Source organism: Parus major, chromosome 2 (assembly GCF_001522545.3).
Source record: "Parus major isolate Abel chromosome 2, Parus_major1.1, whole genome shotgun sequence".
Classification (NCBI taxonomy): Eukaryota; Metazoa; Chordata; class Aves; order Passeriformes; family Paridae; genus Parus; species Parus major.
This window is the reverse complement of record NC_031769.1, coordinates 90,776,507-90,789,657: the sequence shown is the minus strand read 5'-3', so window position 1 is coordinate 90,789,657 and position 13,151 is coordinate 90,776,507.

Genomic DNA, 13,151 nt, shown 5'->3' with positions numbered 1-13,151 from the left:
GTGGTACTGCTGTCAACATTTCAAATATGTCATAGGTAACTACAGAACTCAAACTGATGTGCTTACAGGGTTGCACAGGTGGGGTGGAAAAAAATTATGCCGATATAACATCAACTAAATGCACCCCAAATAGTTACAAACCCCAAGGTTCCCTGTGCTAGTGTGTGATACAACCATTTCAGCATAGAACAGGTAGGAGCTGTTCACTCAAGTGCAACCCTCAGGTTCACAGGTCTGCAGCTACAATCACAAGGCACCCAGTGTATTTCTTTTACCTTTCTGAAACCTTATTTTCCATCTTATCCTTTCCCTCTGAGAGGTTCCTTCTGGTGTGCAGTGACAGGGCAAGCAAAGGATAGCTGTGTAAAATTGTGCAGGGTGGCAGTGCTTAGCTGTCTGTCAGTGGAAGGTCTGTAGTATGAACATTTGTGAACAAAGCATTTAGTCTGTACCCAGGTACTTGTCACATGAGGGCTGGGCCATACTGTCTATGCTTTTGAATTAAGGCTGCATCTGCAGGCAACACAAATAATTTGCATGATGCAATCCACATGAAGCTAAGTCCAAAACGTGGTGTTTGTAATCGTGTTTGTCCTGTGCCTGCAGTGCTGCCTGGTGCTCCAGAGCTATTGCTCTGTATTCAACAGCAATATCTCTGCATGCACTTAATTTGTTAGATATTTATTCCTTACTCTTTAACTGTACTGGTATTGATGCTGAATGGTGGTCATTTCAGTATGTTCAGCTTGCTGAAGGCATGTGCTCACATAAAATCCAGTCTTGTCATTTCTTGGGACTGTAGAAACCCACCATTTGAGGCTTTCTCCCTCTTCTGTAACAGTTCAGCTGAAACTGCATGGCAGTCTCGGGATCACTGTCTTTCTTTCCTGCCTGCTCTTTGCTACATTTGGTAGTGTACAGATCCCTGGGAGTCATGATGCTAAGTAATCTCTTGAACTTTTTTCTTCACTGAAACTTCAAATATTATGTTCTTACCTTACACTCAGGGCAGTATTGTTTGGAAGGCATCTCTTCTTGGCCTTGTTGTCTCTCACAAGAATTTGCTTCTCCAAAATGTGTTTTTCTGATATCTGAGAACTCCTAGTGCACTTGTCAGATTCAGTCTCCCTTTCATTGTCCTAAAATGAGGAATCACTCCACAAACATTGTGCTTTCTTCTTGTTTCAGGTCATTTATAGAGAAACAAAATTTGATGAGGTTGCTTTGTGGGCAAGGAGTATAGGCATTAGAGATTTTGGAAGGGTATACTGAGAGGACAACCATTCAATTCAGGTTGGTACTCCACAGGATCTGTCACACTGTTCCCTATTTCATGAATGTCTCAAGTGAGGGGCCAGAGCATGTGGGCATTCAGCCTGCAGAGGTCACCAAACAGGTTTCAGGCACTATGGAAAACTCAGATTCAGAGTGATTTTTGACAGTCACAACCTCCAGAAAACCAGCGAGGGTATGAGTCTATAAGGTTTAGTGCAAAGGTTTATATTTAGTCAGTAATAAATCATGTACTCAAATACAGCATAGGGAATGGCTAAGGAGAAAAGGAAGAGGAACTGTTGTGGTTCACAAACTAAACATGAGTCATTAGCATTGCACTGTTGTAAAAAAGGTGTGTTAGAACAGAAATGGTTTTTCTGAGGTACATCAATTTACTTTGAGATGCTCAGCTCAGATAGGTCCTCAGCTGGAGTATTGCACTCATGTGGGAGCAGAGTACCTGAGAAAAAATTACAAATAAAATTAATAGTCCAGAGCAGAGTGAAAGGGATTATCAGGTGTGTAAAAATATCGCTTACAAGATTAGAATACAATTACAAGATTAGAATAATTATTCAGTCTAGAGACAAGAAAAGTCAAGAGAAAGAAGTTAAAAATCATCATAAATATAGGATGAACTGCAAAGTTAGTTGAATTTAAGCTGTAATTTAGGTTAATGTCAGGGCAAGAAATTATGGTAGAATCGTACTGTATGTTGTAGTAAGGAAAATTTAGTTTAACATACTTAAGGAAAAAAAGTTGTGATTTTAGTGATTGTTAAGTGCTTGAATAAAATCTCTGGGGTACTCATAGAAACTGTACTTCTTCAGTATGAGCATCATTGGGGAGTGGTTTAACAGCTGGGTTGTTACAGCTATGATGGCCTAAGTGTGTAAAAGACTAGAAAGATGTGGCACTTTTTTATTAAATCAATTGATTTAGCTAGAAAAAGCAGACAAGTCTTTCATGCTCACAAGCCATTTCTCAGATATGCAACCTCTGAATGGTTTTGGTACAGCTGCTTCTGTATGAAGCAGGGAATGATGTTCTGTACAGTCTCTTGAGGGTCTTTTCAGTCCCATTTGCAATGATTAACAAAATCTTTCTGTCTTGGGATAGACGGGTGTTAAGGGACTGGGGAAGGAAGACAGGCTATAAAAGCAGATGAAAGAGCTCTCTCCTACCCTGTAATTGGGGAGATTCCCTGTGATTTTCACTCCATGAAAAATGCCTGTTTATTACTTTTCAGGAGTGTATGAGAATCAGTAAATCTGATACTAGCTTCTCTATAAGTGTCAGGTGGTTTTGGATAGTAGCAAATGCTTTATGACAAGTGATATTGTGATAGGATGATGTGATAAAATTGTGATAAAATGTTTGCTTTTTTATCTTAGAGAAAAATAAAATTCTGGGAATTTTGAAGGAAAGAGGTCAAATTCCCCCCATCTATTGCTCTAATTATATAAAGTGAAATACTTGTAGTCATGACTTCTTTATGAAAATTAATATTTTAAAATCTAAAAATACATCAATTAGCTGATTTAAAAACTTAATGAGCACATCGAAAACAACACTGCTAGGATCATTAATTAGAGTTAATTTTTGTATATTGGCTACTTTGTTGTAGTAACAGATATAAGTAATACCAGAAGAGAGTAGTACTGCAGGTAATTTGAAAATGTATTAAAACTTTTTTTTTTTGCCTCTGGACACGTCTCTAAAACAGTAAAAGTATTTACAATAAAAAGTTACAGCAGTTGTCAAATAACAAATGAAAAAGGCAGGTATATCCAAAGATCTGAAACCCATAATGGGAATATTTTGCTTACAAAGGAGAAATTTCTGTTTCTGGAGAGGAAAACACAGGATCAGTGGTTTGGGTTGGAAGGGATTTTAAAGGTTCTGATTCTTACCCCACTGCCATGGGCAGGGACACCTTCAATTAGGTCAGGTTGCTCAGGGCCTCATTCAACCTGGACCTGGACCCTTCCAGGAATGGGGCATCTACAACTTCTCCAGTTGACCTGTGCCAGTGTCTCACCACTTTTACTGTACAGAATTTCCTCTTAACAATTCATCTAAGCCTGCCTTCACTTTGAAAACATTACCCCTTGTCTTATCTCTACATGCCCTTGTGAAAAGCCCCTCTCCAGGTTTCCTGTAGCCCTGCTTTAGGTCCTGGAAGGCTCATGTGAAGTCTCCCTGGAGCCAAGTGCTCCTCCCCAGGGCTGCCCTCAATCCATTCTCTGCCCAGCCTGTGCTTGGGGCTACCTGACCCATGTGCAGGACCTTGCATTTGGCCTTGCTGAGCTTTATGATGTTTGCATAGGCCTCATACATTGGTAAGTAAGGACCTGCACTGTATTTTAGTACTTATCCAAACCAAGGCGATGGAGTAGTGCCTTGTCAGCACAGCAGACAATACTGCCTTCCAACCATTGTTAATTCTTTAGTTGTATATATATAAAAAATATGAGCAAGATCAGGTTTTATTATTACTTTTGTTTTCAGATTCAGTATCTGAAAGAACAGGAACTTTTGAGTTTCCATTCTGATTTTCATGTACTTCATTAAACTGAAGACTTGCAAGAATTGAGCAAAAGGTTGACAACAGCACATGGCTGCCTGGCTTTTGGTGTGTGTTTCCAATCTGTGACCTGCTTCTTTCAAGCTAAGTGTTTTTTACAACGGTGGCACAAACTTTTAAAGACACCGAAATGCAATGGTAGTAGCAATAACAATGTCAATTTAAGCATCAAGCTAACATAACTGTCAGAGTTCCAGGAGAAAATAGTTCATGTTTCATTTCAGTTTTTCTCCGCATTCCTGTTTTCCATCTCAAGCTTTCAGAAAAACACCTTTTTCTTTCTCCCTGAAAGTTTTGTGGGTGGGGGTTTTTTTTGTGGTTTTTTTGTTTGTTTTTGTTTTACCTCTGGATCTTCATATACCTAAGCTCTGCTGAGCCTCTGTTATGGGTCTCTTGTAAGTTCATCCTCAGTTACTCTTTTTCTTTCACTGAATAACTGAGTAGGAACAACAAAGGAGAGCAAAGCCTGGAGAAGAATAGGATTGCTTCTCCTCAATAAGCTGATTTTACATCTAGGTGTATTACAGGTTTTCCTGCCTGCCTTCACAGTCCTACATACATTTCATAACTTTTAGAGGAGTCTTTTGTTGGCCTTAGATCCAGGTCTCTTTTGCTTCTTTACTGAAGGAGAATGCTATGCTGTGTTATCCTGCTGTCAGACAGGCTCCTCAGAGGACAAGCTGTGTCTCTGAGCCAACTTTTGTCTCTTTCCACACTCTCTGTAGTGGTGCAGAAAAAATGCAAATATATGATACCAATGAATTATATATTTTATACATACATATATATATATATATATATATATATATATATATTCAAAATATATGAGCTGTCACATAATTTACTCCTGTTCTGCATTGGAGTACAACTTAAATCTTTGAAGAAGCCTTTTGTGGAAAAAAAGAGAGAAATCAGAGCAATGAGAGTACAATTATTGTGTAGGACAGACTTTTTTGAAAGACTTGGAACTGGATTTTGGTCCAGTTGCAGAAAACCATCACCATCTTACTGGCTACTGTGGAGAGTCTCCCTGAATTTGATAAGCAATTATTTCTTGATGAAACTTCCATTTAAGCTCCATTTTGACTTGACAGGAGAAAACTCCCAGAAATGGTTGCTAGTGCTTCTGTTCTACCTCATCTATTCAATCCTCTAACCTATCTGTAGCCTCCCTTTGTGTAACTCAGGGTTTCCCATCATACTGTTTATATTTACTCCAAAATTGCACCACTATGTTGGGTTGACCCTGGGTGGATGCCAGGCACCCTCCAAAAGCACTCTGTCACTCCCTTCCTCAGCTGGTCAAGGGAGAGAAAGCATAACAAAGGACTCATGAGCTGAGATAAGGGCAGCAAGAGATCACACATCAATTATTGTCACGGGCAAAATAGACTCAGCTTGGGGAAATTAATTTAACTTATTACAAATCAAACTCAGAGCAGGATATTGAGAAGTAAAACAAATCTTAAAAACGCCTTGCCCTCACCTTTCCCTTCTTTCCAGCTGTACCTCCTGCCTCCCAGAGGTGCAGGGAGATAGGGAATAGGGTATGGATGGTTCATCACATGTTTCTCCCACTGCTCGAAGAGAGGAGTCCTTCCTCTGCTCCAAGGTGGGGTTCTTCCCACAGGAGACAGTTCCTCACGAGCTTCTCCAGCCTGAGTCTTTCCCACAGGCTACAGTTCTTCACAAACTACTCCAGTGTGGGTCCCTTCCCACACAATGCAGTCCTTCAGGGACGGGTTGCTCCAGCACAGATCCCCCACAAACCATGGGGGACACTCATTGGACACATCCTCTCTATGGGTCTGCAGGTCCCTGCCAGGAGCCAGCTCCAACACAGGCTTCCCACAGGGTCACAGCCTCCTGTCAGGCATCCACAGATGCTCTGGTGTGTGTCTTCTTCATGGGCTGAAGGTGGAACTCTGCCTCCCTGTGGATCTCCTTAGGCTACAGGGGCACCACTGCCTCACCACAGACTGTACCACATTCTGCAGGAGAATCTCATCTCTGGCACCTGAAACACCTCCTCCCCCTTCTTCACTGACCTTGGTGTCTGCAGAGTAGCTTCTCTCACATATTCTTACCCTCCAAGTGCAATTTATTCTGCACAATACCTTTTTTTTTTTCCTTCTTAAATATGTTATCACAGGGACAATCTCTGTTTGGCTTTGCCTTGGCCTGTGCTGGGTCCACCTGGGAGCAGCCTGGCATTGGCTCTGTTGGATATGGGGGAAGCTGCCAGCATCTTCTCACAGAAGCTACTCCTGTAGCCCCTCTGCTACCAAAACCTGGCCACACAAACTCAGTACAACCACACTTCCAGTCTAGTCCTTCGGATGGATGCAGGATGATAAATAGTCTTATTAAAGATTCTTGTTCTAGTATTTCAAAGAGAACCCCAAACCTCAGACAGCTGAAGTGTGATGAAATGACAAGCAGGGTATTAAAATGTAGGTGGTTGGGAGAATAACACCAGGAATGCCAGTGAACTTACAGGAGGGTTTGGAGGACCAGTCCTTAATTATATTTGCAATATGTGGTCTAGTTCTAGACCAGGTAATGTCTAATGTCTAATTTACCCCATCACAGTAGTGTGTGAGTGGGTGGTGGAGCATATACCACCTTATGGTGGAACATATGGTGGAGTGGGGCATGAGGATAAAACAACACAAAAGGCAGCCAGTGCACAGCCACATGTGTCTTGTGAAAAAAAAGTGACACAATTAATTCAAAGGGATATTGTTATCTTCTTTTATCTAAGGATATTTATCCTTCACTTAAAATTGAAGACAAGATAATGAACTGCATAAACTTGAATAACTAATTAGCTCTAGAAGCCTTATCATGACAGCACAGAGATAAATCTGGGCAGAACCTGTTTGAAAAATTATGTATATAGTTAACAAACATGCTTGAGTTGTTCTCTGCACTGAGCTCTGTGTTGCTAGCATAAAGGTGCTCCCAAAACCTGAACCTAGATAGCTAGATAGAAGACAGCTGAGCTGGGGCCTTGCTATATTACTCATTCATGGTAGAAATATTTCATTGACCTATCTTACTGGTTTTAGTCAGATTTTCTACGGAAATGATGCTCATGCTTTCACAACATTGGCTTTTCTTGTGACCTGTTAGTCAGGTTCCAGCAAACAGAACAGAGGAACAGAGATCTCAAAGATATTATGTTCCTGAGAGTTTAAAAGTGAAACATGTTACACAAATATCCTTACTGAGGGATATCTTGCAATGCAAAATTGACTGTCTTGTTAGTCATCAAATAATCCATATGGTTCAGACTATATCCTAAATGCCCCAGCTGTAGAAAAACTTTTCATCACTGCTAGTGCCTTCCCATGAAAAGTCCACTCTAGATACCACTCTACTAATTACAAAGTATTTTACCAGACATATGTCCACTATTATTTTTTTTGTGTGTTTTTGTATGTGCTACCATGTGTATACTTCCTCAAGTGACAGAGTGCATGCTAGAAGTTCTAAAAACAGCTGTATTTTTCAAACATCACTTAAAAAACCCCATCAAAACTGCATCTAAGCTTTTTAAAGAAGTTATTTATTTACATCCTCAAAGCTCAAAAGAAATGTCCTTGAACTTAATTTCAGGCTTTCTTATATAAACATATAAAGAAAGAAAGGCTGATGAGACAATTCAGTCCCCTGATGAACTTGTTTGTGAAGGAAGAATAATGGTGGAAATTATTGTTCTGCTAAAGAAGAAGAGTGTAGCTACATATCCATCCTGTAGCAAAGGGCTGCTCTGTTTTAAAGTCAAGCACTTGCAAATTAGGAGACCCAGGAGTAAACATAAATTCATAAAACATTTAGATTGAAAAAGACTTCTAAGAACATCAAGTCCAGCTGTTAAATTCCTCACTTGTGTGGACAGGCACTAAACTTAATCTCATACTAAAATAGAAGCTGGGTATTTTGTTTCTATCATCCCCATTCACCTCATAGTCTCAGCTCTGCACTATGCACTGTTCAAATCCTGTGCAAAAAAACTGCTATTATTTTTGTCACAGACTGTTAGGTGATAATTGTGACTTTACTATTTAAGAACATCAAATCCACTACTGAATTAATCTTTATTATACTGCTGAGACATATGGACTTGTTAGAAGTGATAAATCTGAAATACTTATTCTCATTTACTCGATGCCAGGCACTCAGAAGATGATTTTCCAGAAGATTCAGCCTTTGGTGCAAGCTCAGAGCTCAGTGCTGGCTGCCTCCAGCTGCAGAACCGAGTGCTCATCACTTTTAGAACAGACCAAGGCTCCCAGAAAGTGGGGACTGGTGCCTCTGTAGTGGTGTGCCTTGCATCCTGCAGCCCTAATTCCTACATCCCCTGAGGAACCCTAACTGGAGCAGGAGTCTGGCTCCCAGTGCTCAGATTGCTTCTCGTAAGCCAAGCAGTTAAGGCAGTGGAGCCCACAAGAGACCTGGAAGGGAGATTGCAGTAGGGAGGTGCTGGCCACATTATTTCTGGCAACCTCCCCAAATTTTCAATGGATACTTTGAATTCCTAATGCTAATACAGAAGCAGGTCTCCAGAATCATCCTTTTCCGGAGTCTTTTAGAGCGCAGCATCTCTCAGCAGGTCTTAGGGATGCTGAGAGTCAGGACTACACTCTGCCTGGTATCCCTCCCTGCCTTGTCCCAGTCTCCTTCAGTTCTTCCCATGGCTGGCTCTTTGTTCCTGTGCCTGATATTTGGAGTCCTTTGTCGCACCAGGATGGGGAGGGAAAGCAAGAGGGAAGGTCCAGCGCTGCCTTTGCTGCTGGGAGGGGAGGCCTGTGAGGCACACGGGGATGCACATGCACGGTGCAGATGCCTGTAGGAGGAACGAAGGGGATGACGTGTGCTCAGCTCAGGCAGAAGCTGTAGATAACTGTCAGACTACAACAAGGCTCCTGAGCACACGCAAGCTGGAATTTTTTTTTTTTTCCAGAAGCCCCAAACATAGCCAAATCTGTACACATTTTCTTCAAAGGAAATGAAAGAGAGATTTTATGTGTTTTTGTCAGACAACATATGATCGCTGGTACTTATAGAACACCCTCTCTAAATAAAGCATTAAATACTTCTTTTTAGTCTTCTAAAAACTCCTCATGTTTGAGATTTAGCCCTCTGCTCTTTCCCTGGAGAAATAATTGAGGCAGAAAAGGAAATTTTAGGGTCAGAAAGAGCCACTGTGATCTTGCTTCAATCTCATGTATAACTGGACCATCAGACATCCTTCAACAAATTCTTACCACACAAGTCCATTAGTTTTGTTAAGAAAAATATTTTTGATGAAAAAGTGCTCAGTGATGGAGAATCCTCTACAGGCTTTGGTAAATTATTTTGATAGTAATTTAATTGTTATTTGGATTTAATTAGCCTCAAGTTCAGTAAATTGGATCTTGCTAGAAATGTTTGTTTCTTGTCACGAAATGTTTGTTTCCTACGTAATGTAGTTACTTATTGTACGGAAGTTCTCTGTTGCTGTTCTTCATGATAACCCAAACAGTTTGAGCTCCTGCACTCTGGCTGTGGGGCTCAGTTTCACAACCATTATACATTCTTTGCTCCAGTTATTTTCTAAGTGGGGCTGCTTCAGCTAGAAACATGCTATTTACATGGATATATCCAAGACTGTTACCATATTTTCTCCTAAGACATCACCATTCATTAGAAGCAGAAAACTTGGCACAAATGTGCTAATCACAATTAATTTAGTGAGAACAGGCAGGTAGATTTCTGTCCTGTTGATGAGCCATCATGGCTGGAAGTCTTTTTCCAGAGCTGACCCTGCCAAAGGTGGAAACACATAATCCTGAGACAAGCCAAGCCGCTCTCCAGCCCCATCCCCTTCTTGCTTTGCTGGTGAATCTGCACCACGGTGCTGTGGCATGGTGGGGATGAGCACTCACACAGCCTTCTCACTCCCAGGCTGCCTCTTCAATAACTGTGCCACTTTGAAGCTGTGGTCTACACAGCCCTTTCTTGTAGTTCAGGCACTGAATGCATGGTATGTGATTACATTCAGGCAGGAAATGATTCATAAAATTTAGTGAAAGGAGAGATCATTGGATAATGTAATCTGACCTCCTATAGCTACCAAAGATTTTTTTTTTCCTTGAATATGCCTGCATTCAACTCAACTGTTTCTATTTAATTTAAGTGTAACTTCTATTAGGGTAAAACTGCATATTACAAAAAGGCATGTAACAGTGGTTTCAAGACAGCAGGATACATTAAATCCTTTGTACCTTGTTCCAGTGTTTAAATGTTCCTGATGTTACAGATTAATGCCTAATTTCTTATTTGGATGTATCTGAATTCAGCCTCACTTTCTAAGTGCTTGCTGTGTTTCAGATTTAAGTAATTCAGTACTCATATTTTCCCCTGGAAGTACTTCACTCTAGTCAAGTCACCTAAATCTTTTTTCTATGCAAAGAAATCTCTTCAGTCTGCAAGTATTTATTTTAGCTTCTTTCCTCTTACCAGTTTCTAACATTACTTGAAAAACACTTACATGCAAACTGTACACACTGTTCCAGCATCAGTCTTATCATATCTTTAAACAGATGTAAAACCACTTCACTTAGGTTAGCATCTGCATTAGCTGCCTTTGCCGCAGCCCCTCCCTGGCAGCTCAAACTATGGATTGTATTCATTTTTCACTTTGATCCCAAATTCCTTTCAAGAATCACTCACATTTCAGGATGCAGTCCCTATTCAGTATCAATGACGTGCATTCCCTATTCTGAGATGCAAGTGTCTGCATTTGGCTGTATTAAAATACATTGTGAATAAAAAGAAACAGCCTGCTGGGCACTCCAGATTGCTCTATTTCATTGTGTCTTCAGCATTATTTGTCAATCTTCTAAATTTTTATAACTTCGTAAATATTATCACCAATGAGTTTGCATTGAAATTGGTGTCTTATGGTCTTTATAAAACTTTTTTCTATTTAGCAGTGATTTCTCTATGACTACTTTTCCTTTTATTCTATCACTTGACAGATTATTTTCTTGTAGAAACTGCGCACTGTAATGTTTTGTTGTGGCTTTTCAAAAGCAGAATGCTGTGCTGCTAACTTAAGTTACTAATACGACTGAACTCCTCTGTCAGCTAGAGATGGTAACTTCTCAGCGAGCTAGTTTCACTCCAAAGAGCATTATATTCCATAGAATTCTCTTAAGTGATAAAATTAATTTTTCTTATCATCTTCTCTGGTATTTTGCTTGGCATGGATGTCAGTCTTGCCATCCAGTGGATAGCTGGATCATTATGTTTCCCTTCTCTGAATATTATAATATACAGCTATCTTTCAGTTATCCTTCAGCTTTCCCCAGTGTTTAGAGATTCATTGTGAATGCCAATAGTGATTATAAGCATCTGAAAGAACCAAATTATTATGGTCCACATCTATCCTTTTCCAGCAATTGTGATCCTTTTGGTCCCAGCTCTCCTCCTCCTGAAGCTCCTTGAGCTTGTAAGACCCCTTTCTTTCTGCTGGAGTGGTGGAAGGTTGCTTCTTTGGGTCCATTTCCATCCTACCTCAAACATGTAGAGAGAACGTGAGGGCTCTCAAGCGTTACAGGGAGAAAGCAAAGAGCACAGCTGTTCTGAACAGCTGTCCACCCAGCTTCTTCCTGTTTCCCAGCCACATGAGACAGGTGGGCTGGCAGGGGAAGGAGCCCCCAGCCTCTTCAGTGGAGGAGATGGGCTGTTCTGTCCTAAGGTTGGAGAGAAGAGCTCACAGATGATTAGAAGAAAACACAGTCCAGGTAGGACTGTGAATACATGCTCTTCTTCAGTTTCTAAAACAGATGTTTTCATGGTTTATGGATCTGTGCAGCTCAACAAATTCAAGTGCTGTTTTCAGACATGTTTTTAGGACCATTAGCCATGAACTTTCTGACTCTCTCTTTATTTCTGTCCATGCATTCTCAGACTCATTTTAACCACATGCCAGTACTGGCATTGGTGGTAGTGGCAGTAGCACCTCTTGGTTCTATGTGTATCTAGGACATTGGTGTTCAGTTGCTGGGGCAGTGCTTCATACCATGTTGCTGTGGTAACCCTTTGTTCTAATTCTGTAGAAAGTTCCTGTTGACAGCCTGAGGAGTTCATGGCTTATTCTTGTTTGATGGGAGTGCATGATTCTCCTTCTTTTCAGAGACTAGAAATAAATCTGTAGAGCACTCTTGCCTTTTATACAATTCTAACATAAAGCCACCTCCATCTAATTAGAACTGTACACACTTTTTAGAATTATTTTCTTCATAATATTCTTCTAAACAGCACACTATCTTTTGTCTTTAGCACTGTGATTTGTGAATTTTCCTTTGGGACTTTATCTTTCCTAACTGGCATTTTGCACTCCATAAATTCTAGCTCATATTGTTTGCTATTTATTTCCTGGTTTTCAGTTTGAATGCCGAGGTCTTTGTAGTTATTTCTATTTGCTGTCACATACTAATCAACTGATCCAGAATGGGTTTTAAAACTAAGTCGCTCTTTTGGGAAATTGAATGAACTCTTAATTTTCAGTTTTCAGTTGAATTATGCCGTTCAAGCCTTTCTCCTCCTTCTAACTTTGCTCGTGAGGGCAAGAGAAGGGAAGTCTAGCATGTGACACTGTTTTGAAACATGAACTATGAGTCACAGATTCATATTATGGACAAGAAGGAATCAGAACATGAAAATATTACAATATTGTATTAGGTTTGACCTGCAAGGATTTGGTAGTGGGGGTATACAGGGGTGGCTTCTGTGGGAAGCTGCTGGAAGCTTCCCCTGTGTCCAGGATGTCCATGGCAGACTTGCCACCGGCCAGGGCTGTGATGGCAGGACCTTTGGGATAATGTGTTTATGAAGGGGGAAAAGAGCCTGCACAACTGCACCTGCAGTCAGAGAGGAGTGAGAATGTGTGAGAGTAGCAGCCCTGCAGGCATCAGGGTCAGTGAAGAAGGAGCTGGAGGAGGTGATCCAGGCACCAGAGCAGACTCCCCAGCAGTCCATGGTGCAACCCATGGTGAGCCAGCTGTGTCCCTGCAGCCCATGGAGGACCCCACTCCACAACAAGTGGGTGCCTGAAGGAGCCTGTGACCCCATGGGAAGCCTGTTCTGGAGCAGGGTCCTGGCAGGACCTGTGGACCCATGGAGAGAGGACCCTACACTGGGGCAGGTTTGCTGGCAGGACTTGTGATCCCAAGGAGCACCCATGCTGGAGCAGCCTGCTTCTGAGGGACTGGGTCCTGTGGAAGGGACCTTGATG